The 26,104-nt window shown below is 38.3% G+C and overlaps 1 pseudogene; it reads right to left on the bottom strand.

The window, feature by feature from the left end:
- Positions 1 to 1,177: 1,177 nt before the first annotated feature.
- The window catches only part of LOC143680652 (protein EFR3 homolog A pseudogene), a 132,134-nt pseudogene continuing 107,207 nt past the window's right edge, over positions 1,178 to 26,104 (bottom strand).

Raw genomic sequence — 26,104 nt, 5'->3', positions numbered from 1 at the left:
GCTTTAAGAAACACTGTGGGTTTCTTATGCTTAAGGAAAAGTTTACATGAAATCTATGTAGCTTAAATCAAGAGAAGCATAAAATGATCATCCTTAGCACACTTGATTTCTAAAACCATAGGCACTCTTTTCAAATGTAATATAACTAATCCTAAAGAGAGATAAATACGAGTCATGGTTCAACTCTTACAAATTAAAGCATTTTTGGGGGGATTTCTGACCTCAGGGATTTAAAAATGCACAATGTAAAAATGTAAATTAATGTACTCAATAGAAATGTACAGATCCCTCACAGGTGAATGAGCAGCTGTTTTAAATGTCTTTTTTTTTTTCTATACCAAGTATATATATCTCATTAATGGAGCTACTGAAAATCCTACTATAATTTCAAAGCATGGCCTGTGAAGTAATAACTTATGATGTGAAAAATGCACAGTTCGGTACTCCAAGAGTATGCTAAGCCTCTCAAGTACAATGTTCAAACTCTCGGCAGGAGACACGGCATTAGAACAACTAGATACTAAAAGTATGGTAATTTGTGTGTGTGTGTGTGGGGTTGTATTCTGGGAATGCTATTCAATAGATTTCTTATTACCTTAAGTGAGGAATGTCTGTCAAATGTTATTATAGTAAACAAATAGAAGGAAGCTGATCACAACTTATCTAAACCCTGGGGACAAAAAATTCACAGAATAGTTTTGCAGCTCCAGGATCAGGAATATACAGGCATATATTTGCTTTTGCAGATGACCAAAAGCAAAAGCAATTCTATTTCTAAGCAGTTGTGTATAGTTAAGAAATACTATAGTCACCTCATACACTTTCAATCCTCAGAAGGATTAATTAAAAAGAAAATCATGTCTTTGAAAAGTTTAAAATATAGTGTTTAGCAATGGACTAGTTTAGCAATGGACTAGTATGTGTGCAACTTTAAAAACCAATATGAACCCAAAAGAAATTAACATGTCATAATACTGTCTTCAAAATATTCTAAATAATGTATAGTCCAAAATTTCTGATATGAAATTCTAATATAGTTTGACATGCAGTTGGTTAAAGATGGTTTCCATCATTATTTACAGTATGTATGTTAATATACATCAGTTAACCTCTGAAAACTCAGCTTGGCATTAATTTGGGGGCTTTATAATACTATGCTGAGGTCTTCAGGAGCCACTCAATGCAAATACAGTTCTGGAAATTCCATCTCATGGACTGGGACTGACAGGCATTGGGCATACTCAGAAGTAATAGTCAGTTTTCCTGGCAGTCTTGGAGGAGGGCTTATGTTGAGTTCTAATATCTGAGCAAGACTATCATGAAGCAGATTTACTTTGCATTCGCACTGTGTTGCTATTTCTCCAAAAGGCGTTTTCTGGAATTTCTTCATCACGAGGCACCTCTCTTCTTTTTCCTTTTCTTCTATTCCTCTGGTATCAATTGCTTTCCTCAATGCTTCAAAGGTTACTTCTTCAGGATTACTAACCACATCGTCAGAAGGAGTTTGCTGAGTAAAGCATCCACCTTAATGGATACAAGTCCACATTGCTTTGACTTCTAGAAAGTCGATTTCCATCTGTTACTTATGGCATATAGAGTACTGATAATACCTCAACATTATATCTTCTTCCACCAAAATACTGTTGCTCAGAAAGTATGTTCACTTATCTTGGGAAGATTTTGGAATCATTCATTTATCTCTGAAAATAGGCTCTGGTTAAAAATAAGGGCTTCTGTATGTCAAATTTCCATAACCTGCTCATGACACTGGGTGTAGCGTATGTCAACTTTGTAAGTCAGATGATAGCTGTCCCTGCATTTGGCCATTATGATTGCAAGCTTAGTGGCAAATCCTTATAGATGATTGTGCTGTCCTGTAAAGCAATGGTTAATCAAATGAAATCAATAATCACATCTTTACTGACCACTTCAGTAGGGAGCAAGAGAACATTCCCTTCCCAATAGATGTGCCAGGATAGTTGTCCACACTTTTCATGAAACCTGTGTCTCGTCTACAATTTTTTTTTCTCTTTCAGTCTTTAGGTCAGATACATCTGGTATTATTCTGATCCCTTGGAGCTTTGCCCTTATGCATCACTGCCATTACTAACTGTCTCAGTACACAATCTTCCACGAGAGGGGATGAAAACAAAGGACCCAGGAAAGGCCCAGATAGCACAGTAACAATCGTCTTTGTATCCAGAGGTTACCGTAAGTAAAGATCTCAGCTACAGTATCTGAATTTTTCTGGCTCCCAAAGCCTCTTGTGGACTGATACACTAACCATGAGCTGTTGTTCCAAAAACCTCTGATAATCTGGTAGGTGCCTTCCAAAGCACCCTATTGTTTGGATGCTAGCCTTCTGTACCTGCTTGTCATTGTCTTCGGAACTTGTGTTTAAGTTGGCACTGCCCTCAGATTCCCCCTGTAAATCATTTGCTTTCAATTCGACACTTTCAGACATGGATGCTTCAATAGAGTGTTTGAGACTTCTAGCCCTGGGGCCTATGGAACCTTTAGCAGCAATGCGGACAGGCTCTAACCATCTGAATTATACCTGCCTAAACCTGCAAAAACATCTTTTTATTTTTTACCAGCCTCAAGGTGTCTTAGAATCTCCTGGATCATATAGTGAGAATACTGAATGGAATACATTACATTTTTAAAGCATTAAACTGCAAATTAAATGGGATCTCATAGTTTACGATGCTCTAAAGTACGCAAAACTGGTCTAACCGCGCTACTCATAGCCCCAGAATCGCTGGACCCGGCAGTGCTCTGAAAAGGCTTTCAGCTGGCACGGCGGGTTCTCTTCCATGTCCGTCACGGAAGGAGAAGGACGGCCTAACAACCGTGGACCTCTTCTACCGTTCACATGGGAAACAGCAGAGATGGAACAATCTTATCCAGAGGCTGGGGGGCCCAGATGGCTGCCCAAAGTTTGTCATCAGCTGCTTTGCAAACCAGGCCTTGAATACCCGAGTCCAGCAGTTTTGCTTTCTGCTCGTATTTGTGGATCCCTATGACCAGAATGACACATGGCATTGAATTGAGATACGAAAACGTCATAACATCAGTAGGAGGGGATACTCTTCAATATTTGCCAATTTGCTAAAAAGATTTGTACCAAGAACTCGAAGGGCCTGCAGAAGTCTGGACAAAGCGAAGGGTGATGGGCAGAGGGAGAGGCCGCCCCCCTGCTGGCTCACGCAAGGAAGCCAGGGACAGCTGCTACCGCCGGCCCCCACCTCCAAGACACACCAAGCACTGCTGTTCCCGCACCCATCAGGGTCTTCAGAATTTTACACACACTTATTTTATAGCTTTTTAGATTACTTTATAATTCTTCATTCTTAGGGTGCTAGAATGAAGGGTACTTCCCTCGTTTCTCCCTCATGATGGTTAATATGCACTTGTGATTTGTACGTTTTGTTAGTGAACTCATCTTTGATAGGGACCTTGGGTTGTGAATGTGTCCTTACTTCAGCTAGAGTCCCTTCAATTCCATGGCTTGGAATCACATGGTTCGGGATTCTCTCAACTTGTCTGGGATATGAATTTAAATCTCATACTTAAACATGGCCTGAGCTTGTGATTTCAATAGCATTTGAGACTTAATTTGCATTAAGAGCCTAAGACAGACCAAAAACTTTATTACAGCTTTTGGGGGCCAGTAAAGAATTCTCTTAGTACTCTCTTTCTTTGAAAAGGGATTAATAAATGCCATGCATCATAGTGTACTTCAGAAGGCAGATATGGAAATAGCTGAAAAACCATTTAATAGCTTGTAGTTACATAACACTTATTTAGTAGGCAATAAGCAACTCAGGGTCAGAGAAAAAAAATTATTTTCTTATGTAGAAATAATCACCAACTGAGAACTTATTATAGTTCAGGTATTTCTTCTGGGCACATTAAATATATTGCTTCTCACTTTTATGTCATAGTTCCAAGGCAGCTATTATTCTCCCCCTTTAATAGGAAAAAATTAAAGTATCTTCACATACATAGTTCACATCACTGAAAAGGAACTGACAAATTAATTAATGGAAATAACAAATTATAGCTTATTAAGCAACAGTTTGCTACACATTATCTGACTTTCATATTATCCAATTACATTTCTGTAGAACAGAAATTCTGTAAGCGCCTATAACAAAAAAGGATTCCTTGTTTAAAAAAGTGTGGTAAAGACGGCAACTCCTATTATTTGTTTCAGCTTCTGAGTTCTGATCCTCCTTTTGTAGATTTCCAGTCCACTCCAGGAATTTTTTTTTTTTTAAGTAGCCCCTATAACATCCCTTGAAACTAGCTCCTTGAAGAATTTGCTTTTGGAAATGCTATTTTCTCCATTCTTTCCATTCTCAAAAATATTCAGGGCAGACTGAATTTCAATAGGCAAAATGCAAATGAGGTCGAGAGAGGCAACTTCAGACACTTGTAGACACTGAATGAAAAAAACAGCACTCCAGACTGCTACTTCTACCCCCTAAGACTCATCAACAGTATTTATTAGGTATATGATGTAAAAAATGTAAGCTTATTAAGCAATGCTCAACTGTACTTTCATCACACTTGTAAAGATTCCGGCTACTAATGAGAAATGTAAAATGAAAGTTTAAAAGGATTTTGGCCAATTGTATTTTCCAAATATGGCCACCATTATATCTCCCATCCCACATGGTAGTCTTATAATGTGACTTTGATAATCTTCTCATGTAGCTATGGCAGAAGTGATGATTTGAGACTAGAAAGGCTCAGCCACAAAAGATGGTGTGGCTTTCTCTTGGTTCCATCGGATCACAGCTGCTGTCCTGGGGGGAAGATGAGGCCACGTGGAGAGCCCCTGCTTAGGTTCATGGCTGACAGCTCAGGCTGCATCCCCAGCTGACAGCCAGCGTCCACTGCATGACCTGTGAGGGGTCACTCTGGATGACCATATTTCCAGCCACCATCTGATAGCAAACGCATGAGAAATCCTGAGCAAGAGCAGCCCCCTGTCAATGAAAGGGAGGGGTAAGGGGTATGGTATGTACAATTTTTTTTTTCTGTTTTCGTTTTATTTCTTTTTCTATTGTCATTTTATTTCTTTTTCTGAATTGATGCAAATGTTCTAAGAAATGATCATGATGATGAATATGCAACTATGGGATGATATTGTGAATTACTGATTATATATGTAGAACAGAATGATCAAAATAGGAATGTTTGCATTTATTTGGTATTTTTTTGTATTTAAAAAAAAAGAACAGCCCCCCTGGCTGGTTAACCCCCCAAACTGAGAGAGAATACTGATATGATTGTTAATGTGTCTTGCTCCTGGGTTTGGAATAGTTTGTTAAAACAGAAATAGGTAACTGATAGAGGTCGAATTTTTCGATGCACAGGGTTGCCTAGCACATTTGAAAAGCTACTCTAAGACCCTTATATCATTTAGGATCTTAAGAAGTACGTAGCGTATAAATAGACAATAGAATTAAATAAGAGGCACTCTGAAACTTTGCCCTGGATTCTAAAAGTAATAGATGTTCAGCATAGAAGATGCAAAAATTCGGTAATACATACAAAGAATTTTTTAATTTAAATTTGAACAATGCTGTAGATATCAATTTGTAATGTGATTTTTTTCACTTGTTTCCATAGATCTTCAGTGCTCTCTTATAGTATCATATTTGATGTGTCTTAGGTTTATGTAGGTCACATGATGGCAATATCATGTTTAATATCTTGTTTTTTTTTTTTTGCATGGGCAGGCACTGGGAAAATATCTTGCTTTATAGATTTATTCTTTTAAGAAACTTTTTCTGAGTTCTTTCTATGGGGAAGGTCATAGGATGGTCATGAGACACACAATAGCTGGCTATTGCCCTGGCCATCTTGACATTTCAGCTATTAGAAGGAAGTGGGCAATAAACACTCAGAGAAAACCACCATCAGGTCATTGAAGTGGGTATAGATACTGTGAAGTGAGTTCACAGCATACTGGGGTGAATGATAAAGGCAGCCTAAGCAGGTCTAAAGCTGAGACTCAGAGGAGAAGGAACAGCTAGCTCTGTGAAGTGATAGGGTAGAGCATTCAAAGAAGAGGCCATTGGAATTGCAAAGGCTGGTAAAATGAACGGAAGCTGGTATGCAAAGGACTGTATAGGATGAGGGAGCAATGGTCAGCAGAGGTTTATATCATAATTCAGTTTATAAAATCCCCTCTAGCTGGACGTCGAAGCTGTGTTTAGTTAGTTTCTGTTATGAACAGTGCTGCAGTGAATAGTTTCATAAACATACTCCACATCTGTTTTCCGCACATCTCTTCTTATTTCTATTGAATAAATTTCTGGAAATGAAACCGATGAGCCAGAGTTTGCACTTTTTAAGGCTTTGATACACAGCAGCCTTCAGAAATTTCATCTAGATTTAAAAATTTCATCTAAATTGAACTTTTCTTTGGCTTTCTTCGCTTTCCTCCCTCTTTTCTTCTTTCCACTTCCTTCTTTCCTTCCGACCTCTCTCTTTCTCCCTCTTTCTCCTCCTTGTCTTTGTTTATTTCATTAGAAGAAATTTAAGTTTGAAGATTAAATTTAATAATAAGTTCAATAGGATGAATCTTAAAGGAAATTTTATAGGAAGAAATGAACTTTAGTTTTCCAACATGTCAACACTGGCATCTTTTAACTTTATTTCTTTAAAATACTAGCACCATATTTAACTTTTAGGAAACCAATCTACTAATTCTTGGCCCTTTACCCTACTTTAAAAAAATTCTCCATTTGTGTTTCTCCTTGTTTATTCCCGGTTGAGAATGAAGTCGGGCGATTTTGCAGGCCCATAGCTTAGGGACATTGGCGGCTATAACCTCTCATTGCCCGATTGGGTTGGATTTCGCAGTCTCACCTGTCCCCTGAAGACTACTGGTCTCTTAGGCCACAAACACATTTTTGAGACTCCCAGGGCAATCCTGCCTCCCCAAAGGCTATGCTAATGTATTTTAGAGACCCTGCAAGAATACGTGCTAAAATCCCAGACAGAAACATTTCAATGAGACTGGAGTGAGGAACAGGAGGTTTTTGAATCACATTAACTTGTGGGCATGTTTGTGAAATTGTCTGCTATCTAGGCAAGCTTCCCCTCAAACAAATAATTGCTTCCCCACAATGAGGGGGACAAACATTTTCACATCGGCAATGTTTGCAGGTGAAACAAACAATCCTTGGAAGGGAATAGACAAACCTAGGGACTGTTAGCTGAAATGTTTGGGAAGCATTTGCCATTGTAGGCAAATTCCACGTCTGGTCTGTATTAACGATTCTCAAGAGTAAATAGTGGAGGAACTGAGGGTTTCACACTAAGTCAAAGAAACAAAAAAAGGAGATATGTTGTCCATTGAGCATTGCACACATAACTTTGTTTCCTTCAAAATTCATGATTTAATTTCATTCAGGAGTGAGTTTTTTTTTTTTTAAATGCAGGAGCTGTGTTTCAGTGTGAAAACCTGTGTGGTATCATATAATTATAGATTGCTACTTAGTAACAAATAGCGCTGCCATTTGCCAATTAAAAAAACAAAACAGACAATTCTTAAGATAGAGTAAAAAATCCTTCAAGGACATTATGTTCTATTATTTGCTTAAAATTCAACCCAATGAGAATTCTTAGGGGTCATTACTGCCCCAGGGCAAATGCATGAATTAGAAATGGGGGCCCTTTCCTCAAGACACTTTGCTGCCATCTGCCGGAAAATCATCATAAGTAAAAATGCAAATCAATGCTGACAGTCACCGACAGCGCCCTCTGTGGTTGTGCAAGGCATAGACAGCCTGCAGGACTGTAACTGACCTTCTAGAGGATATTACCAGGCTTAATTAAATCATCTGGTAGAGGCTGACATTTAAGAAGTAACCAGTTAAAAGTGTCTTTTATCAATATGAATATGAAATGGAGAAGGTTGGATTTCCCCACTGATCCAGGCTGTAGGTAATATAACTACATTACATGAGGTGCTAATGGCTTGAGATGAATTGCTGACAATTTGGTCATAATCAAACATTGACTTCTATGAACGGTACTGTGGGAAAGAGAAAAGGATTATCGGGGGTCAAGGAGGGTAGACTTTGTCAACACCCCTGCAGAAGACTTGAGTTGTGCTGGCCAACATCTGTGCTAATAATATATAAACTGCAGTTGTTGGCAACGGAATGGAGGGAAGTCTCCAGCAAACAGTCTTTGCTAAACTTTTTTTTTTCTTTCTTCACTAAATGCGGAGCTGTAGATAAATGTGCAGATCTGAAAATGGAGCCTGGTTTAATTGGACAGAAATTTCAGGAAGCCAAGTAACAAATGACAACTTAATTAAATCTAATTAAAACATGTTAGACCTTCTTGAGTCCTCTTTCAACAGGATCTGGGGACGGCCACAGGGAGCAGGGAGGCAAGGTGCTTTCGTTTTCTTTTTTCAGATTTTCTGGTCTCAGCTATTTTTTTTTTTTCTCTTGACTATTAGAAATGCAGCTGGATCTTATTTATAATCCATTTTCACATTTGTTTGAATTAAAATCCCAGCTTGTTGTGCTTTCAAGGTTGAATGTGCACGGCAGCCAACATTTATCCAGCCATTTCAGGAGTTACTGGGTAACTGGGCTCCAGGAAGGAAAACTATGCCACGCGTTTGAGCTGCAGGAAGGGGAGAGAGAAAACAGAACCAAACCCAAAGCCTCTGACGTCACTCTTGTTTGGAGAGAGATTGTTCTGCTTTGAACATGGGCTGCCTACTTAAGATTCTAATTATTGTAAATTACTTAAATTGGTTCTAATACTGATGTTTTATTATTCAGTATTAAAGAACAAACCATTTATATAAAAAAGAAGAAATTCATAATGCAATCAAAATATTGGCAGCAAATGCTCTCCATAGAAAGCTTGGGCCTGGAAACACCTATGCTCTCTACTCTACCACCTGAATTCTAATCTGAGAGCTGTCATGTGCTCTCCTCTAAGTCTTTTCCAGTATCCTGTTTATGTCTAAATCCAATAGGCCAGACTTGCCAGCTTGTTACTGCATGGAAAACTCCATTGCTCAGGGAAACTTATGAATCCCTATATTCTTTATGCTTTAAGATCCACTGTGACATCTCAAAGTAATTGCCAGGTAAACCTACCAGATGGTTTTTAGGGAAGAGGAATAAACTAATAATTTCCATTAGCATAATATTGTTATTATAAAGATTTAATGACTTCACTGATGTGGTGTCCTGTCCTGGTGGAAAGTTTATGAGCCAGAAATAAAATAATACTTATGGGTACCCATGAGACCGTTTGAGAGAAGTACTGGAGAGGTTAATGAGATCTCAGGTCTCTTCAGCTCCTAACATAAATGTTCTTATTTGAACTAAGCCACTTGGTCTGGGAGGTGATGTGGCAGATACAAAACAGACTGGACAGAGGGTGAGGAAAGCTCAGTTCTAGTCCCATCTCTACTGCTACTCTTCATGTTGGAATCTAGGCTCTGACCTGGTTTCAGACTCTCCAGGTTCCAGTTCTGACTTCATTCTCTACTGGCTGGATGACTTTGGGCATGAAGTTCTTTGTGCTGGAGTTTTTTCATCTGCAAAATGGATATAATAAGAGTATGTACCAAAGGAATAGGTGGGTCCTTCTACTTTACAGAAACCTGCTTCGGGTGCTGTTTGGTCTCTCTTCTTGGGACACGGTGCGGGGAATGGAGAGAAGAGGTGGTACATTTTTATAGAGACTCAAAAACGGACTATTCAGCCTGGCCAGATTTAGTCATCAGGTGCAAGGCTACAACCTTCTTTCTGACATGGAAGTAGCACTCTCCATTCTGCTCTTTTGTTTACAGAAAAGGAAAAGACCCTTTGGAAATCCAGAGAAATGAGTCAGGTGATTTCTATGCTTTGGCTGGACAACTCTGTCTTTAGCTGGTGTCTTGCACATAAGCCATTTATGCCCCTTGTTTTAACAAGGATTATTTGGTTTCAACTTGTCTGACCATAATCAGTCAACTAAGTTCATTAGGCTTTAGGGATACAGTTGAGTAATCAATTGGGCTATTGTCTTCTCGGTCTTCTTCCAACAGAGCAATTGTTCTTTCCTCCTCTAAGGAAGAAAGGGCCCACGTCCCCTCCCATGTGGCTTTAATACACAAACTTTCTGGATCGTTATTTGTGGTTGTCCTGTGAAGAATGCAAATGGCCTTGTTCTGCCATCTCGAGAAGAACTTTGACTTTCAAACCTTTGCACTGTTGGAATGGATGGAACTAAGCTTCTTTTGTAGAACAGTCTCTTGTCTTGGGGCAAGTTACAGTTGGTATCCCTCTTCTCTGCCCCAAACCCGCTTCTCCTCTTGCTCTGTGGCCTGAGACTACAGATGCCTGATGTGTGTCCACAGTCAACAAAGAAAGAACTTCTCTCTAAAAGCCAAATATCCAGGAAAGCAACAAGTTAATGAGTGAAGGTAAAAGTCATTGAAGTTTCTTTTAAGCACATTTTTTTTAACTTTTTTATTGTCTAGAATAACATATATACAAAGCAAAGACATTAAAAAAAAAAAAAGCAATAGTTTTAAAAGCACTTTTCAACAGGTAGTTACAGGACAGATCCCAGAGTTCGTCATGGGCTACCATATGATCCTCTCAGATTTTTCCTTCTAGCTGCTCCAGAATATAGGAGGCTAGAAGGCTTAAATATTTTTTTATCACCACAATCAATTTTTTCTTTCTTTTTTGTGAAAAATGACATATATACAAAACAGCAGTAAATTTCAAAGCACAGCACCACAATTAGTTGTAGAACATATTTCAGACTTTGACAGGGTTACAATTTCACAATTTTAGGTTTTTATTTCTAGCTGCTCTAAGATACTGGAGACTAAAAGAGCTATCAATTTAAGGATTCAGCATTGATATTCATTTGTTAAATCCTATCTTCTCTATATAACTCTACCATCACCTTTGATCTTTCTATCCCTCTCTTTAGGGGTGTTTGGACTATGGCCATTCTAACTTTTTCATGTTGGAAGAGTCTGCCAATAATATGGGGTAGGGAGATGGAACCATCTATTGTTCTGGAGAGGCTGGGCCCTCTAGGCTTCAGGATTTATCTGGTCCAGGGACCTATCTGGAGGTTGTAGGTTTCTGGAAAGTTACACTAGTACATAGAACCCTTGTGGAATCTTATATATTGCCCTAAGTGTTCTTTAGGATTGGCTGGAATGGTCCTGGTTGGGGTTTGGCAGGTTATGATGGGTAGCAATATCTACCTGGTAAGCACATTTATTGATTTCTTTAAGGGGCAATGTTGATTTTTCTTTTTATTTTATTCATAAGCCATTAGTAATCCTTGTGGATAATTTATATATCTTTAAGCCATATGACTTGGTATAAATAGCATTTTTGTCTTTAGCTGTAAGTTCAGGACTCAAGACTCCCTTCTTTGAGTCCCCACTGCATTTCAGTATTTGCAGTTAGTCCATGTGATTCCATTCAGGTTAAACATTCAGCCCCTATGGAATTCAAGCAATTCATTTCCTAGTCAAACAAGCTAAATGCAAGAGACAAAATGAAGATAAATTCCTCAATGGGCCAAGATAAGCTGGTTGAGTAAGAGGAAAGATAATTAGTAAACCTTAAGCCAGCTCTGATTCTTCCAGGTTTATCTTTGTAGCTTTTAGCAATGGAGTCTGTCTCTGATGTTGACCCATTTCTATTTTGTTTTTACACTGGGAGCAGTTCATTTACAAGGTTCACCATAGCTGTAAATATGCCCTCATATTGCATGTCCTTGGTATATTGGGGACCAGGGGAAGACTGTAGTGGAGATGGCCTCAGAGGTAAATAGGATGGGGGTTCTTTTCATATGAACACCCTAACAACGGGGAAGTTTCCTTTCTGAAATGGAAACCAGACTTTGGTAGCCAGACTTAAAACTGATGCCTCACAGCATGCTCCACACGAGGCAGCTGGTATGGAGGATTTGGAGGATGGAAAGGAATCTACGCTTCTTTTAAATGTTCCTCTAAATCTAAAATCAGTGTGAAGTTTTCATATTCACTTTTCTCCCTGAGTGCCCTAGTCCGTCTATTTCCTGCTATTTTATTCCTTTCTTCCTTCTCATCTCAACTCACCCAATAATAATGACCAGCAACACACAACTCTCTGGCCTACAGACATCCCTGAACGGTCAGCAGGCCTCTTGCTAAACAAAGTGTGGATTCTGAACCAACAGCATCTACATTACCTGTAAGCTTATTAGAGCTGCAGATACACAGACCCCATTACAGACCTTCTGAATTAGAATCTGTATTTTAAAAGTTCCCAGTTTATATATATATATATATGTATATATACACATACTAAAGTTTCATATCCCCTTGATCCATTTTTCTAATAGTTTTAGTACGTGATTTTTTTTTGTCCTCAAACTCTCTTGGTGTCAAATTCTGGCATTTGAAGAAACAGTAGAATATATCCAGTAGATGAATATAACAAAAAGTATTAGACGTAGACTCAGGAAAGCTGGTTTTAGTTCCTTGATCTGTCTCCAATCAGCTGGGCAGTCTTGGGGTAGTCAGTTCACCTCTCCAAGTTTCAAGGTATTGGAACTGATGACTTAAAATTGTTGTGACTATAAAATTTGATGGTTGTGTGAATACAGGACTCTATTTTTATGGAAGAGTTCACATAAACATTTGTCATATATCACCAATAGTAAGCATACAGGGGTGGACTCTTCCTGTCAGCAAATTTCAATTTCATGACTTCCTTCTCCTCCACGATGCACAATCAAATCTTCAAAGTGTAGAGGGGCCAACTGGTTGCTTTGTAAATTATTGGGAAAACTGAAACTATGAAGAGCTATAATTTCCTCAAAGAGAGACTCAAGACCAAAAGGATGAAAATGGTTTTGTTTCCAAAAGGACTGTTGAAAATGTGCAGACAGACATGCTAACAACATGGCTGAAACTTGAAATACTCGGTGCTGGATTATCTAATGCTTCCAGCTGAATCTTTCATATTTTGTATAATGTAAATCATGATAAGGTTTAAAGTAAAATGCCTTTCAGATATTGAAAGGTAAGCGAGTTTTGTGTGTGTGTGTGTATATATGATACACATTTATATGTATGTCTGTGTCGCATTACATTGTTTCCAAATTCCAAACCACTTTTGAATTTTATTCAAATGATCCTTGTTGCTTGTTAAAATACGTACTATTTTACAACCCAACTAAATGATATTTAATCTATAAATACTTCCCCAAACTTATTAAGAAGTGGTCTCTAGTTTGCCTGTAGCATAGGATTCATCTTAATTTGACTAGCTTCAAAATTAATCATTTCACAACTACTTTGCTCACTTGCTGTAAATACTTCAAGTGCAGGGGAATGTTTTTTTAATCTTGGCATACCTAGTATCTGGTAGAGCGCTTGACACGTTGGAGGGTATATACTAAATATTTATTTAATTAAATGTATCTAGTGTTATATAATCTGCGACTTGTTTCAGCTATGTTTTAGAAATTCCCATACTTTTGTTGTTGACACAAAGACAAGACATTTTAGAATATCTAAAATGGAATAAATGGACTCGAAGATTCAGAAGTAGTAGGAAATTTATAACCTCTGTAGAATTTAGGAAGAGCTGCTGCATAGCCTGATAATGAAAATGCAGAAAATTTCAGGAAACTTATTACCTTGTAGAATTTAAGAAGAGCTGGTGTATAGCCTGATAGAAAAGGCAACTGTTAAGAAGGAATAGGAGGTAGGATAAGATAAGATTGCAAGTAAAATCAAACAAGCAAAAATCCTTCAAAATCAGAAGCAAATATGTATGCACCCATGCAGATAGAAATAAACAACTGAATGAACAAATAAAAGGGAGAAAAGACCCAGCTCTTTCTTACTGTTGAATTTCAATCAACAAATATTAAAGGAATAAGGGAAATAGAAAAATCACCGGCAGGCAACCACAGTAATAAATATTGCAGGCTAGAACCACTGATAGATGCTAAAATTACTGGACAAAAGGATGGTGAGAAACAGAGTATTTGCATAGTCTCAAAGTATCTTCCCACAGATATTTATTAATTACAAAAAGAAAGGTATAGGAATTTGATAGCCAAGAAACCCAGAAGATATTACATTAACCAAAGGACCAAATTCAACATCACTGAGAAGAGCACAGCATCACTTCTGGGTTTGCTTGTTTGTTTTTTTTACCAAAAATATATAGCATCAACATCATTGTATGAAAACATCACACAAACTCAGATTGAGAGCCGTTCTGTGTGATAACTGACTAGTATCCTTTAAAATGTCAAAGTCATGGATGATAAGGGAAACGAGGCACTGTCATAGTCCAAAGGTAACCCAGGAGACATGAGAACTAAATGCAATGTGTTTATCATGATTTACATTATACAAAATATGAATTTTATGAAAATATGAACTAAATTCTGGCCAAAGAAACAGGCTTCCTGTGAAAATAGGTGAAATTTGAATAAGTTCTGCAGGTTAGTTTGTATTATCAACAGGTTTAACTTTCTATTTTTGATGATTATATTCCATTACGTAAGTTGATAAGATTTGGGTAAGCTGTGTGAAGAATAAGTTGAAAACTCTATTTTTGCAATGTTTTTAGAACCTAAAATTATTTCACGATAAAAAGTTAAAAACACCCCTAAATTAATCAGCCTCTTGGAGACTTCATAGAGTGAGTCTTAAAAAATCCAGGAAAGGAATTATAGTGGGGGAAATGATCATACTATCAAGTCAGATAGAATATATAATCAGTACTTTCAAAAGTAGGTAAATTGAAATTATCTTCCAAATGTCAAGTGAAAATAACTGATATACTCAAATGAAAACAGTTGGAAGGAGGGAGAGGAGGAGAAAAGACTAGAACACAAAACTCTCAAGTTGAAAGGGATAAAATATGGATTTAATTGTGGCTGATTTGAAAGATTTACCTTGCAAAATCAAATTCAGGGGGGGCTGAAGAAATTGGTTTCCATATTTCCCAAACTGCAGTCCTGTCATCTCTTTTTATTGATGCGGACATCAAGCTAAATAAAAAGAAAGACCAGTGTTTGTTTGATTAAATTCCAAAACAGCTGCTGGAGCCCAGAAACCACGCGGTAATTTAAAGATGTCAGAGGCTGGCCTTCATGCGTGGCAAGTCGGCTGTGAACGTTCACCTTTAACTTGGGGGCTGTAATTAGATCGCAAAGTTAGTTTTTATTGTTCAAAATGTTTTTTCACTCCTCTGCCCTATTGTGTGGGTTAAGCAGGTCTGATCACACTCTGCAAGTTCATCACATTTAATTCTGTGCCTACCATGCTAGATTAAATTTAAGGGTCACTGAAGTCAGGAGCCGCCAACCTTTGCCCTTTTAATGGTTCTCACCATTAATACTTGACCCTAAAGAGCTATGTATACAATAAACCATATTTATAGGTGAAGAGGGAAGGGAAAAGTGAAGCAAAGTGGGTTGCATGATTATTTATTTTGCCATGCTATTCAGAGATTAGGAATGTTCACACAGTCTGCATTTTAGATGGTGAATTTTATGGTGTCTGGACAGGACATTTGGATGCACTCCTATTTGAGGACACTCAGAATGACACTCAGCTCATCTCAGTCATGTCAGGGAATGATGATACTTCCTCTATTATGCCCTAACCTGAAATCTTTCTCTCCGGTTTTCTTTGGATGTGAAAGAAGGGAAATCAAGGAAATGTATTACATTTAAAACTATCCCTCACAGAAGGGTCAAAATAGTGGAATAAGTTTGTTTTCAAAGATTAAAGTTATGAGACATCTGAGAAAATTACTTTGGAACTTTCTGAACTGTGTTCCAGTATCCTGTTCAATAGAAGAGATCACAAAGAAAAGTCTCTATGAATTGAAATCTCGAGCATTCTAATTCCCACCAGTTTTGGATTTTCCCCCTATTTAGTAGTTTCTGAGTTGGTTTTCTCTTCCTTAAAATTTGGGCAAACTTTCCTTTCCTTTTTAATACTTCTAGTTTCCAGTGCGTATCATTATTTACAGGGTAAATTAAAAACTCTTCACTTTTTAAGTCCATGAGCGTGGCATCTGGAGTGGACATAGGGATTTATTTCTTGGGACTCTACCTTCCAGAGCATCCAGGCTACCCACTGATACTTAGGTTTACAGAGTGTCCATGTGTATGTGTTGGGGAGTGGGGAGAGCCGTGAATGTGTGTGTATATGTGCACACATGTGAAATAGCACATTATTGCTTAAAACACATATGCAAATATTGCAAAAGAGGGCAAAGTTCATTATTAATTTACTCACAGGAACATTCTACTGCTCACTCATTATAACTTTTGGGGGAGTGACTAGACAAATTTTTTTCTTAAGCCTAGAATAATTATTTTGGCAATATTTGAGCTCTCTGAAAGGAATGCATGGTGATTAAGGCAAAGAATTTCTCTTGGTCACGGATTGACGGAGAGCGGAGAGTCCTGGGCTTATAAAATACTCTATTTCCTCCATTAATTGTGTCCTTGTTGAGCTGTAACCAAGTAGCTGAAACAAATAAAACTTAATAATATTGTTTCCTTTTAAAATATTTCACTTAATTTGTGGAAGAGGTTGAACTCCTTAAACATGCACAGTTCTCCTCAGAAGAGTTCTTCTGCCTCTATCCCCAAAACCATCTTTCTTCTAAAACATTCCAGCAATGCCCGTGAGATTATCCTCTCTTCTCCCTCAGTGAAAGAGGCTGCTTTAACCATCCTCTAATTTGAGAACATATATGGAAAGGAAAGCTGATAGATACAAAGTTAGCCTGGGTCCCTGCAAAAGCTTCCCTGTCTTACCTGGAACTGAAGCTCATAGCTGATACTTTCTTACTATCTTCTCCACAATACCTCTCATTTTATTTGCCTTTGAAAGCTTTGGTGAGAATTCCTAATGCTGTGAGGAGGCATCTTCTTATGAAAGGATGGGATGGTGTTTATGAAGGAGGACATATTTTCCCTACACTTGAAGCAGACAGTCCGTGGAAAGCTGTGCAGCAAGCAGAAAGAGAAGAAACTAGAAAGAAAGGGTGAGCATAGGTGTGTGAATGGAGGATTTGGGTATCACTATCACTTTGGGCTGGTATGTTGTGTTTATCCATTCCATAGAGTAGAAAGCATTCTAGAATTAACACAGAGATGCCTCTTCTGAAGCTAATCCTCTCATATCACGCACATGGAGAGCAGAACTTTCTATCTCCTTTGTCCTTGTTCTTTCCCATATTGTGAGAGAAGCTACAGGGATGGATAATCACTCTTCCCCTTCTGTGGATACAGAAAGGTACTGGGAGATGAAAAGCTACTTGGATCATTTTTCATAAAATGATTCTGTGCCATCTTTGTCTACATTGTGCAGCCAAACACAGTCAAAGAGGCACAGCTATGCAGGGCCTTTATCAGTACTATGTAGACAAAGAAATCTCTTTAGGAGTGGAATTGTCTTTGGCTCTTATAAATTCTAGATGGAGATTATTTAAGAACATATTTCATAAATATGAATATGCAAATTTTAAGCTCCTCAAAATGTCAATTTAGTGATGGATTCATTCTTCTTTTCCTGTTGCTGCTGTGGTGGGCAGGTCAAGGTCATGCCCTGGTGATTCTTCTCTGCTAGGGATCAAGCCAGGGTTTTTTTTTTTTTTTCTTTCCCCCAAACACCTTCTGCATTAGGAGCAAAGGAATAACCTTAGTGAAGGGAGCTGCATGCTTCTTAGCCAGAACCCAGTTAACGGTGGTGAATTTTCTGATTAGGAGAGGAAGTGCATGTCCCTTAGGGATGATTCCCTACACTGGAAGATGGGTAGGCATGGATGACTTTACCAATGTGTTGCTAGGTGATCACCAGAGCACTCAGGAGTCAAGAAATGGGCAAGCATTTCTATGGTTTGAGACTTCTGGTTCAGTTTTTAAAATGATGAAATGCCAATTCAGCCTCACAAAATTGATGAGCTACTTTAAATGTTTGTGTTTCACAAAGCCATACTTTCACACATGTACACAGACACACACCAACATAATGACTGCACATCCCTTCTCTGGGTGAGCGCGTCCAGCATCTGAAGTTGAGCATTCATGATGGGAGGTCCAGCCCCATTGGTCTTCCTGAAGGCTCCCCCCCCCCACCACCACCTCCTGACAATTTCTGATACTCATACTGGAGAGAGATCATGAGAGTTTGAGACTCGCAGGAACGCAAAGACTAGTTAGTTCCATGGATTTTCTTTTTTTTTTTGTATGCTGTGTGGTGGGGGGGTCACATATCCTTCCTTTTTCATGTGAATATTCCATTACTGCAGCACCATTTATTGAAAAAAATTTTTAGTGGAGGGAGTGCATGGGCCGGGAATCAAAGCTGGGTCCTCCCACATGGCAGGCAAGAATTCTACCACTGAACTACCCTTGCACCACCAGTTCCATGAATTTTACACTGTGATGTTAAGTTAGAAAAGAGATGCAAATGGCCCAGCACCCCCATTTCTCTAGGAGGCTCTGGAGACCCACGGCTCCCCCAGGACAAGTTTGGAAACCAATGCCTTAGTCTGACTTTCTTTCACAGCTGTCTTCCTCCATCTCAGAGTCTTAATTTAAGAAATAAGCTGTTGGGAAGGGGAGGTGCAGAAAGGAGGAGGTAGGAATTAATGAAAGTCTCCAAAATGTGGCCTGAGAGAATAGATGAAAGTTCACGTCAAAACCTGAAATCCAGGGAGTAGCCTGGATTTTATTTAGGAATGTTAATCACAAGGCATGTAAAAATTAGCACCGTATCACACAAACACAAATAGGTCTATATTACACAGTTATTTTAAATAGTTTTACATTATTTGCTGCTTTCCATTTCTTTTCTCCTTCCTCTTCTCCTCTCCCTATTTCTTCTTTTTTTTTCTCTGCCCCTCCTTTTTAAAATATTCTTTTGATAAACTGCACAGGTCAGGTCAGATTTTATTGCCTTTAGTCAAAAGTGATTATAAGACTAAAGACAAAGGGTCAGCACACTTATCTTCAGGCTGCACGACAGTATATGGAAATACACAGTCCAGGGTAAGAAATTCTATACCTGAAGTTATCATAGCAGTGAAAAATGGTTCAGATTATGCTCTCCTCATGGCATTTACTCATTTCTGTGTGATGAATGGATGTGAGAAGTCATTATTAGAGAACATAATGGTCTCTGATGATGTATTTATGACATGGAAGGATATCACGTGATGAAGTGTTTACAACATGTAATGAGTTTATGTAACAATCTCTTAACAGCCTGCAATTACATTGACTAATTCCTTATAAAAATACTCAACAACATGCTCTCATGTGCATGTACTTGATGTCACAGCACTTTAGTAACAACTCCTCCAAACTGCAAAACCAAGCAACTAAGATGGCTCAATACTCCTTTCCTATGCAGGGTTTATAAACCATCCCAGGTTTGGTTACTCCGCTCCAAGAATTGTCTCTTATTGGAAGTGACCGTGGTAACTAATATAATGCATATGTGCCAAACAGCTTGAGCAGCAGCTTTAAGCCTTAATATAACCATTTGTGACCTCTATTCCTTTGTTACAGTGAGGGGAATATACCCACCTGCTGTCTGGCAGCGGGATAATGTCCGTACTAGCTCCTTTACATCTTATCTAGAATTCCCTCTTGCCTTATTTCACTAATTAGTGAGGAACATGACTCATGACAGGTCCCCACACGTTTAAATATGGAACAGAAATCACATTCCATATGATTAATGCCTGAGCTGTTAAGAGACCAAGGGGTTGACTTGCAGGACGTGAAACGAGGCCCTGAACTTCCTTCTTTCAAGAAAGTGAGTTTCCCAATGCAGGCGAGAGCTGCTGAGCCCATCCTGCAAGATGTGGGAACACACGAGGGATGTGAAGAAGTCGGCCTGTGAGCCAACAGAGAAAAGAGGAACATGTGATGGAAATACCACCGACTAAACTCTCATCGGAGTATGAATGACCAGTTGAAAGGGATTCCCTGAAAGAAATAAACGTGTTCTTAGACAATAGGAATACTAATTTAAATACATGGAAGAAAAAGAAAAACAAGGGAGGATTAAAATCTTTAGTTTGTAAATTAAGAAGAAAGAGGTTGTACAAACTAATTTAAGAGTGGGAGAACTCTATATAATTATCTAAATTGTCATCATGTCAAGAAAAGAAAAACTTTTTGTTTTCCTTCAAAATGTGGCAGATATCACAGGATTCTAACAGGACATGAGAATATGGCTAATTCCTTATAAAAAGACTAAATAATATAACACTGATAGCACATAAATATGACCAGGGGAAATAATCACAGCCTTCATCTGCATAATTTTTATAATTTAAAAAACACTTTCTATAACAGTTAAACTTCAGAACAATCTGCAAACAAGCTCAAGAAAATGTGTTTGTTTTTCGTTTTCTAAGAATTTGAGGAGCTAAATGACTATGTCAATGTTTTGTAACTAAGGCAGACTCTTTTTCCCCCTCCTGAGAAAATCACAATTTCCTCAGGCTGGGTGGAGGCATCAAAGGGCCCAGAACCTACCTGAAGATACCAACTGGAGGAAGTTAACACAAAAGGACCTCCACACACCAAGAGTCCACTCCAGAGTGTGATGGCCTTCAGTGCTTTCAGCAAAACCAGTTCATATGGAAGCAAACCAATCGAACTGAGGGAGAGGCCTGTCATCGAACGGCATTGAGCCTGAGTGCCAATATCTAGAGCTGGCCAGCTATGTTTGGCCTTTAGCGTGGCTTCAAAGAACAAAAACATATTAAAACATCACTTGACACATGGTTCTTAAGTCTTAGCCTCAGAAATTTCATTTTGACAATGTTATAGACTTGATTGATTATTTATGGAGTGACTCACCTGCTCCTCTATGTCCTGATTATTTCTTCTTGTCCAGATGTCCCAGGAACTTCAATGCGAACCCTCCATAAGAAGGAGCAACTGCATTTGAACAGATAAATTGAATTTGAAGACTAACAAGAGTCTGGCCAGTAATCCATTAGGGCAATTTAGTTGAAATACTCTGGCTATTATTTCATCTGTGGTTAGCCAGGCAATTGAGAGAAAAGATATACTGACAGGTACATTGATGAAGCTACATCCTAGAAAATAACTTCTTTCCAGCAAAGACTCACATAGGTTCATTTTCATTTTAAATGTCATCTTAAATGTGTAGTTTTTTTTTTTTTTTTCCGTTTGAATCTCAAAGAAAATTAATGGACCCTCTCTTTTTTTTTTCTTTTAAACTGGATTACAAAGAACTTCAAAAAAAGTTATTTGACATTGACTTTTCACTATCCCCCTTGCTTTCAGCTTCAGAGACATATTCAATTTCCTCTTCAAAGCCAACATCCAATTCTGACAACTGCAGGATATGTTTCACTTGTCCTGCACCACATCCAGTGATCGTTCTGGAATTCTGAGTTGCGAAGGCAGCAGTATTTTCATAGTTATACTTGCAACACTCAGAAAAAGAATATGTGGGGCAAAACTTTTAGACTACAGGGATCACGAAAGTCACAAAAGTGGTTCTTTCTTAATATCGTCAAGATAGGAAGGTGGGAAGAAAAATATATCACTTGAATTGGTAAAAATTACTGTTAAAAACACAGAACATTTAGGATCAGATTTTATTTGTTCAAAATATTTATTAAGAATCTGTCCAGTACCAGATGCCAAATAAAAATGATCCAAATGCAGTCAATACTGCCAATTAATTGAGTAATGTGTTTACTTCCTTTGTTTTTCCTTCAATTAAAAGGATATAGACCAAAATCTATTCCTTATCACTTAGCCACACCCCCTCTCCCATCAAAGGAATTGAGAGGAATTGAGGATTGAGTGACTTCTATCATTTCCTTAAAGAATCCAAAATGTGAGTCTGAATTTTTCTGATAAACACAGGAGGAAACTGTTTTGTATTGACTTTGGAAAGAGAAGCGTGCCTCCATGGGTTCAGCTGCCGTTGGGCCATTTTAGATTGCCCTCTATTGGCAAGGCAGCTCTGCTAGGCTCACGATACTTCACAACTCCAACAGATCAACTCCTTCTACTGCTTCGCTACATGGAATGTGCTTTTTGCATTATCTTCTTTGATATTCACATGTATTATGATCTCCTTCTTACGGATGAGCAAACTGAGGTTCTACAAAACAAGATCACTTCTGTGCAGGTTTAGTTAATTCGTGGTAGATGTAGGCATGGAGTCTCTCTGTGCTGTGGGGCTTTCTTTTAGGCCTTCCTGCATGCTTGTCATGAGAACCCGCTCCACCTCCTGTATTCCGCCATCGCTGACTCTCACTGATGCCTTATTATTCTCCATATTTTAAAACGCTCTTTTTAAAAAGGTGGGGGGTGGGGTGGGGTGGGGTGTGCGAGGGGAGTTCAGTGGTAGAATTCTCACCTGCCATGCAGAGACCTGGATTCAATTCTCGGCCCATTCACTTCCCAAAGAAACCAACAAAAACAACAAACAAAATTCAAGAAATGTTGTTGCAATAACAGGATACTTACATGGAAAAAGAATGAAATGTGACCCCGCCATACAGCGTACAAAAAAAAAAAAGATCTAAAGATACCTTAAAGGAATCTTGAATCAGAGAACTGTACCATGCAGGCATTTTCCTTGGAAGAGGTTTCAAAATTTAAAACCACATCTAGATATCAAGAGTAGTTTGGAGGGCATTCCTTCTTTTTTTCCCTCTTTCCTACTTTTTCTTTTTCCATCACAAAGTCAATAAACTTCAATAGAAGCTTAATACTATTATTATTTTCTAATATTAAGCTATGCAGCTTTATTATTATTATTTGTAAATCAGAGTAAAAAAAGAAAATGACTTTGTTTCAAAGATGAAGTACAAATGTTTACCTCAGAGTGGGTTAAACGTTCAAAGCGGGTGAAGGAAAGGGGCCTCCTTACCACTGGTGGATGTTGTTTATCACCTTATTTCCCAACCTCAGGGCATGGCCTCTTGACATGACCTGCTGGAGAGGGCGGAGGTTGAGAGGGAAATAGGCCAGAGGGCAGAGAAATCACACATCAGCCAGGTCCCAGGGCACAAAGCCAAACGAGGCCTTCGAAGTCTGACAAGGTCTGTCTTTTTACAGGTCACTGAGCCCAGGGCTACTGCTACAAAGAAAATAAGATTTGCATCAGCCACAACTTAAATATCCTTAATAAGGAAAGTGATCAATAAAAGAAAAAAGAGGCCGGAACCCATAGGTCTAGGTAGCAGCAAGAGCGTAACTTGATTTTTTTGTTCCAAATTTTCACCCACAACATTTTCCTTTTAATGTTTATTTGAATGCTTGCATGATATTTAGTATTCATTGGTCCATGGAAATAGTTTAAAAGCCATCATGATTTTTGCAAGACAATTGAGGCAAACTTAGTTTGGAATGGCGCTCTGATTTACTTGTTACTTTTGAAAAGGAAGATTCTAACAAGGTAGATAATACTCTAAAAGAAAGAAATACGTAAGCACCGGAGCATGAAAAGACTACTTCTCCCCCCTATCCAGCTTTATTGCAATAATTAGATTTACCATAATCAATAAAATGTGTAAGCCAAGTTTATTGAGGTATCAATTTCCCATTGCATAATTTCCCTCTGGGAACCTTAATTTTTAATTCAAAAAGAAAAGTGGAAGATTTGTCACACAGATGCCAATGAATGTGTGAGGTTAAGAAAAGCACACGACTCCTTATAGAACTCAAATTGGGGCTTAGAACAATTCTCTCTCCACTACTTCCCATGTCATTTGGCTCACAATTAATTTTCCAGGGAAATGAGATCTGGAAATGGTCAAGATTTAGATCTCTTTGCTTAAATTACAGAAAGATATGCTGGTGATTTGATGATTTTTGGTGATTTTGGTGACTTTTCCTTCATTGTCTCCAATAGTCAAAAGCACACAGTAGCTGTAAATGGTTGGTTTACAAAAGTTGTACCATAAAAAGAAGTGGGTATGGGCTAATTTACAACTCACACATACACCAGTATTTGGACTGGGGCATGAGACTTTATGGGCTTAAAAACTGAGGCTGAAAGTCCAGCTAATGAAGATGAAGGTACTTATTGGCAACATGCAGATTTTTTTTTTTTGGTAGTGGTTATATGATGTGTTTAACTGGTTTAAAAAAATGACCCAAATCCGTCCTCCCTCCCATATCTAAGATCTTTGCAATATGAGATCGTAGCTCCATCTATCAAGAGAAGAGTACATTTCCTTGCCCCTTGAGTCTTAGACGTACTTATGACTGGTTTTGGCCAGAAGGATGCAGTGGAAGTGGTGGCATGCCAATCCCAAGCCTGGGCCTCAAGGGCCCATATCCCAGCCACGCCATGCACCGAAGTCCAAACTAGGATGTTTGAAGACAAGAGACCACATTAAGCAGAGATGAATCTTCCCAGCTGAGGCCATCCTAGACCAGCCAGCTTCCAACCAACTGTGCAGCTGATGCAAGCAAATGAATGAAAGCAGTCAAGACAGGAACTACTCAGGGGCCTTATATACTTGCAAAGAATAATAAATGCTTATTGTTCTATGCCACTGAGTCTGGGGATGGTTTGTTACGTAGAAATAGCTAACTGACACAATATTTAAGTCCTATATTCAGGAACTGACATCAGAGCTCATTTCTAGAGTCTGTGTACTAAAAATTACTAATATAATAGCCACCATTTATTTATTGAGCATTAATTAGATGTAAGGTAATCAGTAAAATGTTTCTGATTGTGTACTGAAAGCCACCCTTATGTGAGCATATTTGGTAGACTAGGAGTGATGGAGGGATTGACCTCTTGAATTTAAGTTATGAAGCAATGTTTAATGTTTAGTGACTATGTAATCACATTATTGAAATAATTGATCCCAATTTACATGATAAATTAACAGTTTACCATTGAATGGCTGGTTTCTTGTATGTGACACTAGCAAGTCAATTAACACAGACCCACATAACTAGTTTTAAACAATTACTAGTATTTGTCTACACTGTATATTTTAAAAATCATCTGATTTCATTTGAGCTACCATCAGATTTCTGTTTGGTTTTTAATAAGATACAGACTCAAGATCCTAAAATAACGAGCTGCTAGGCCAGAGATCATTTGGCAAAGGCAGACCATCATGGCTGCGGTAGACACAGCAAAATGATCCCACAAAGTGAAGCGCTTCAGATTTTGGAGTAAGGATGAGTCAGTGTTCATGGATCTAAGAAGGGATATAAATGCATCTGCTAGTTAAGCACAAGGTTTTTTTCCTAAAGATTAGTAGTATTAGATAAAAGAACAAAATTCTCTTTTAACTAAAAGAGCATGCTGCTAGGATGTTTGTAGTCTTAGAGCTAGCACCTTCTTGATGTCAACACATATTCTAGTCCATCCAGACCAAGCAGTCACATTAACCTCAAACACACAAAGCATGTTCTTACCTCAAGCCTTTGCACTTTGTATCCGCTCAGACTGAAATGCCCTCAAATACTGGCCGGGTTGGATCCTTCACTGGAATTCTGGCCTCTACTCAAATGTCATCTCATCAGACAGACGTTTCATCCCCATCCCATCACTTTCTACAACTCACCATTTATTTTACACGTGCTTTCACGTGTGCATACATGAAATGAGATGCAAACTTCACAAGCAGGGATGTTGTTTTGTTCACTGCCATATCTATCTCTAATGTCTAAAATAATGCCTAGCACTTTTATATTGGATTTTACCCAGAATGGTACATATGTGTGTTGTGCGTTCAGCAAGAATGGTATAAAAACCTGACTTACACCAAGTACATTCAGAGAACAGTCTTAATTTCCACATATGCATTCAAATATGTTGCCTATTCCTTACTTTTTAAACAGCAGAGACAGGGCTGATATATGCTTCACTTATAGAAATATTTTTTTCATTTTGTACCTAAAAGATAGCTTCATGAAGGTCCAGATGGACGTAATTTAAGACATAATTGAATTTTGTGTCTAGAAATTATATCTTCCTCTGTTCTTTTCAATGAGCTTTTTTAAAAAAAATCCAGTTATTGTT

Source organism: Tamandua tetradactyla, chromosome 1 (assembly GCF_023851605.1).
Source record: "Tamandua tetradactyla isolate mTamTet1 chromosome 1, mTamTet1.pri, whole genome shotgun sequence".
Classification (NCBI taxonomy): domain Eukaryota; kingdom Metazoa; phylum Chordata; class Mammalia; order Pilosa; family Myrmecophagidae; genus Tamandua; species Tamandua tetradactyla.
This window is presented reverse-complemented; position numbering and strand designations above follow the sequence as displayed.